General features: G+C 43.8%; 1 long non-coding RNA gene across 1 annotated transcript in view; it reads right to left on the bottom strand.

Moving 5' to 3' along the window:
* Window positions 1-5026: 5026 nt before the first annotated feature.
* Window positions 5027-6000, bottom strand: part of LOC123330865 — a 41085-nt gene continuing 40111 nt past the window's right edge. The window contains exon 4 of the long non-coding RNA XR_006547108.2: window positions 5027-5313. This is a non-coding gene — a long non-coding RNA (uncharacterized LOC123330865). The remainder of the gene's footprint in view (window positions 5314-6000) is intronic.

Here is a 6000-nt window from a genome sequence, read left to right as displayed (position 1 = left end):
CATTGGCAGGCGGATTCTTAACCACTGAGCCACCAGAGAAACCTCCCCTGAGTTATACTCTGTTATAATCAACCAGTAATCTAGTAAATAAATATTTCCCTGAGTTCTGTGAACCTCTCTAGCAAATTAATTGAAATAGGGTGGTGGGAACCTTCAATTTATGGCCAGTCAGGCAGAAGCACAGGTGATAACCTGGATTTGGGGTTGGCATTGGGCAGGGGAGTGGGGGTGTCCTGTGGAACTGAACTCTTAACCTGTGGCATCTAATTCTAGCTCCAGGTAGATAGCATCAAAATTGAGTTAAATTGTAGGACAACCAGGTAGTCTCACAAAATTGCTTGATATATGGAAAGTCCGCCCATCTGGTGTCAGACAGGCTGTGGGTGTGGTAGTGTTGTAGGAGTAAAGGAGAAACACTCAAGGGGAAGTTTTTAGCTTTTCCTCACAAGGCCCTAGGATAATTCTCTCCTCTCGAGTGTGGCCTGGATCTAATGACTTGCTTCTGACTTGATTCTTGCACCATATTGCAAAAATCATGTCATTTCCAAGATTAGGTTACAAAAGACTGTGCATTTCTTCTTACCCTCTCTCACTTGCTCTCCCCTTCAGAGCCCTCACTGAGGCAAAGTGTGCTGCCAGGTTGGGATTAGCCCTATAGGGGCCCGTGTGACAAGGACTGACATTTCTAGCAAATAGCCAGTGAGGACATGAGTCCTTCTAACAGCCATGTGAGTGAACTTGGCCGTGGATCTTCCCCCAGTGCAGTCTTGGGTTTTTCTGTTTGTTTTGCGGTGTGGGGCGGCAGGGGGTGGTTTATTTGTTTTTTTGGCTGCACCTGGGCTTCCCTCATAGCTCAGTCAGTAAATCATCTGACTGCAGTGCAGGAGACCCAGGTTCGATTCCTGGGTCAGGAAGATCGTCTACAGAAGGAAATGGCAACCCACTCCAGTATTCTTGCCTGGAGAATCCCATGGACAGAGGAGCCTGGCGGGTTACAGTCCTAGGGTCACAAGAGTCAGACACGACTGAGCGACTAAACCACCACCACCAGGTCTTAGCTGCAGCTCCCAGGATCTTGTAGCGGTGGCGTGTGGGACCTAGTTCCCTGACCAGAGGTTGAACGTGGGCCCTCTACACTGGGAGCAAGAGTTCTAGCCTCTGGACCACCAGGGAAGTCTCCCCACCATGCAGTTTTTAAATGACTGCAGCTCCTTCGGTGCCTTGATCACAGCCTTAAGAGAGACTTTTAGTCAGAGGACATAGCTAAACCATGCCTGGATTCCTGACCTCAGAAACAGTGAGATACTACTTGTCATATTAAGCCTCTAGATTTGGGGTAACTTGTCATGCAGCAATAGACAACCAATATAGAGGGCAAGTTTGAGACCCAGAAGAGCAGATTTGCAGGACATAGAAATGGTCCATCCATCCTAGTAATAATGGTGGTTTGGACTAGCACATAGCAGTGGCCGTGGTGAGAAGCCATTGAACGGAAGATAATTTCTGTAAAGTGCCTGGCACTTAGCAGACACTGAACAACTGTTCATACCATTTATATTCCTTGGTAAGAATTACTCTAAGCAAGACTAGAATTTCTGGAGGAGACTAAATTGATTGATCATGTTTGGGAGATGCCATGATATGCTAATAGATAAAATGGCAGAGTCTCAAAAAATATCTATATACTTGTTACAGGTTCAACTGTGTCCCTCCATAAAAGGTAGACACAATTCAATCCCAAATATCTCATAATGAGTCCTTATTTGGAAATAGGGTCCTTGCAGACGTAATTAGTCATTACAGGGGTCATATGTGGGCTCCTAATCTACTTTATCTGGTATCCTTATAAGATGACAGTCATGTAAAGACAGACAGAGCAAAAAAGCCATGAGAAGATGGAGACAGAGACTGGAGCTATACTGCCACAAGCCAAGGAACACCAAGGTTCAACAGTCACCCCCAGAAGCTAGGAAGAGGCAAGGAAGTATTCTCCCCAAAAAAACTGTAGATGGAACATGACACAGCCAACATTTTGATTCTGGACATCTAGCCTTTTGGACGGAGAGAATAAATTTCCATTGTTTGAAGCCACTTGCTTTGCTACTTTGTTATAGAAGCGCTATGAACTGATACAATATCTATAAATGAATGGTCTTCCTTATTCACCACCACTTCACTAGGTTGGAAAACGCTGGAGTCAACCATTAAATGTCATTCTTTAGCACCAACACAGCCCCATATTCATAAAAATGGTTAGGAAACACTTGGTACTTGGTGGCAATGATGATGGTGATTTACTCTCTTTTGTTGTTTCTAATACACATTCCATGCTGAATACACCAGAAATCCTTCCAATTAATGCTAATGGGTGACCAGCCTCTGGTTCCCTCCATGGGAAATGAGGCCACTAAGAGGAAGTTATCAGTAAGGGATTTATGTTTTAGTAGCATGTTTAATTATGATACAACCACGACTGTCTCTTGCACAGGAATTTAGCATTCAAGATTTACAGCTCATAGCACAATTTTTGCCTTTGTTGTCTCAAAGAGCCATGCCACTGTTTTACTGGACTAGCAACCTTTTTTCTATTGTGTCAGGCTGCCCCCTACTGTTTTGGTCTAATAATCTCATCCTGGCTGATACCGTTTTGAGTTGGTTTTCAAAACGTGTATTTTCTGCCAAGGTCTGTAAACCTGCCCACTCTCATGCCCCAAAACACACAGAACATTGGACTGGTGGGCGTGTGGGAAGGGGGTTTATTTTTCTTTTAATAAAACCACTGAAGAACCACACACACACACACAAATATATATATATAAGATATATATATGTTTGTTTCAAAACACTTCGTCTGACCAGCTTAAGCTTGCAAGGGAAATTAAGTTTCCAAAATCACAGCAGATCAGATTCTTTTCTTTCTTATTTCTTGAGGGCGGCAAACATCTTCAAGAGATATCCTTTCTTTTCATGATACGACAGCAGGGAAATTTTTTTTGAGAGAGAGAAGCTGATGAAACTTTAACTAATCCAACCAGCCAGAGGAAAGCAATATTACAAAAGGGGCCTCAAAGGAAAGGTGGGATTTCTTTTCCGCTTCAAAGGCGATGATGATGTGCAATGCTGTGAGAAGGCAGCCTGCTTGTGGGGGGCGCTCAGAGTGCCACAGACACTCAAGCCCATCCTCTTCTCTGTGGGCCTCCCCAGCCAGCCCGCTGCTCAGCATATGGACAGGGCCAACCCTTAGCCAGGAAGAAAAGTGACAGACTCATATGTATCCCATGGGATATATCCATAAGGAAATAAAGAGGGAACCCAAAATCAGTGTTTGGGCTTTAAAACACAGATCTATTCTCAAGGTATTGGAGGTGGATGTTGAGGGAGAGGGGAGGATCCAAAAGCAAAGGATAATAACTGAGAACAAACCCCATGCTGATGGTTTTAAAATAAATAAAAGGTATTGCAAAGCAGCTTCCCTGATTCCTGATCTTTTTCCTTTCTCTTCCTCAACCCGCTTTAGTGGTACCCAGCCCTCTCTCGAGGGCTTTCCACGGATGACTGGCTAACATGATCCTCAGAGCTGTGCTTCTGTGAGACCACAGGCAGCTGCCTTCTACAGATTGGTGGCATTTGGGCCTCCACAGTAATCCTATAACTGGCTCTCAGCCGTCTGGTTTCCTGTGATCCTGGTCACTACTGAGGCTTTGTTCAGTTCCCCCAGCCGCCTGCGCACACCTTCACTCTCTCTGCAGCTGTCTTGTACCCTCCCCTGTCTGGACTGGAAGCCTCTGGCAGGGTTGGGGAAGGGGCATCCTTTTGCTCTGCTGGCACCAAGAGGCGCTGCTGGCCAGGCCTGGGACAGTGCTATCTCCCAGGGCTTGCAAAGGACAGGAAGGGCTGGCGGGTGAGGTAGGGCTGAGGGCAGGGGCGGCTGTCACTGGAGAGCATTTATTATTGCAGTGTGCCAGCTAAACCCATAACCTATTCCATAAAAGTTGTTTTTTTTTTTTTTTTTATCTCACATGATCTGAGAGAATAGCCCAGCTGCTATATTTGGCTTGCCTCCATTTCTTACTCCCATTCATAAAATCTTTAAAGAAGGCCATGTGCTGCTTCCTCACAGAGCGGATCAAGTTGTGCTCCATTCTGGAATGAACTAAATGTCTACACAGGTGGCTAGAGAGGCCATGCACAGTCTGGCTGTCCTAACTCTCCCTACCTAGCCATCCTCCACTGTCAACCCATAAATCATATGCTCAGCCTCTCTGGAGACCCAGCCATGGCAGGAGCTGGGGGATCACAAATGCTCACTAAGTTTCTGACACTTGTGGGATGAGCATTCACAGCAGTCTAGGAGACTCATGGCTGATAGCAATTTATGTTTTGCCGAGGCGCAAATTCAAACGTTAAATCCCATGACACTAGTATTTGGGAGCTAGTCACTAATAAGAGAGCCTAGCTAGCTTTGTCAGAAACCTTAAAAACATTATCATGCTTTTCTTAATTTTCCAGGAACTGTACAAATTGCTTGCTATACATCATTTCATTGAACCATGATTATCCCCATTTTATAGATGAGAAAACTAAGATTCCCAGAAGTTAAGAAATTTTCTCCAGCTTGTAGTCAGTGAGATTGAGTAAGACCATAGAGCTAGTACATGTGACTGAGTAGATCACATAGCTCAGTAGTGTGATGTGAGTTAGTTCATGTGACTGAGATCCAAGAGTAAGGGTGAGTCGGAAAGATCACAGGCTAGCTGGTGAAGAGTTGGACTCCAGATCTGTCTTACTCTGAAACTCAAGTAGTTACCCATCTGAGTTCTGCCTCCTCTACCATTCTCTCCTGACTTTGGGCATGTGCCAATGAAAAAGACGTCACAGAATTTTGTTACCATGTGGAAAATGGCCCTAGGTACTGGAAACAAACACCTTTAGTGAGCACTGAAAAGATTATGTGATTGCGGTTTAAGAATACACAAGGATTACACTTGGCTCTGAATAGAAATACAAATCTGGAAAAGGCCAGGAGTCTGGTTTAAAACAACTCTACTTTCATGAATATGAGAATTTTTAAAGATGAGGGTGCCAAGGGTTTTTATATACACAGAGAGAGAGACAGAGGTCAAAATATTATATACATATTAGTATCTGTATATATGGATATCAGTATACAGATAAGACATATTTCTGGCTCTCAAAAATATAATAGCATCAGCATAGCATGAGAAAAAAAAGTGGAAGCTCCATTATGCAGTGACGACTGTGCACTAAAGGCGTCCGGGACTAGAAGTGCATTGAAGCCTTCGGAGCACGTGCCTGAAAAAGAAAATGTGGGTGAAGCCTTCAAATATGAACACAGTTTAGGTGGCTGGAAGGGAAAGGAACAGCTTTCAGGTGGATGCAACAAACTAAAACAAAACTAAGAGGAAAAAATGAGCATCACACACATGGGAAATTTTAATCAAGATTGTAAGCTCCATGGGGGCAGGAAGGTGTCTTAGCTTTTTCACAGTTCTAGCTCCAGAGACTAGCACATGATGGACACTCAGAAATTATTAGTTGATGAAAGAAGAGCGCAAAGAAAACAAAGAGAGGAGCAAGAGAGAGAACTCAAATGAAAAAGGACAGAGAGGCAGAGTAGAAACGTCTGACCACAAAAGAAGGTGTGTGTTGGAAGTAGAGAGGAACAAGGTTGGTACGGTTGGGTGGAACAAAGAGAGGGAAACGGCCTTGACCAAAGTCAGGACAAAGAGTCTGATTTAAAGTAATGGGCAACAGATCTAGAAAGCAAATGTATGGCTGTCAAAAGGGAAAGGGAGTGGAGGGAGGGATAAATTAGGAGTTTGAGATTAGCACATACACACATATGTATAAAATAAAAACAAGGACCTACTAAATGGCACAGGGAATTCTACTTGATATTTTGTAATAACCTATAAAGGAAAAGAATCTGAAAAAGAATAGATAGGTAGATAGATATACAAAAGAAAATTAAGCTGCTTG

The sequence above is a fragment of the Bubalus bubalis genome, chromosome 20 (assembly GCF_019923935.1).
Source record: "Bubalus bubalis isolate 160015118507 breed Murrah chromosome 20, NDDB_SH_1, whole genome shotgun sequence".
Lineage (NCBI taxonomy): Eukaryota > Metazoa > Chordata > Mammalia > Artiodactyla > Bovidae > Bubalus > Bubalus bubalis.
This window is presented reverse-complemented; position numbering and strand designations above follow the sequence as displayed.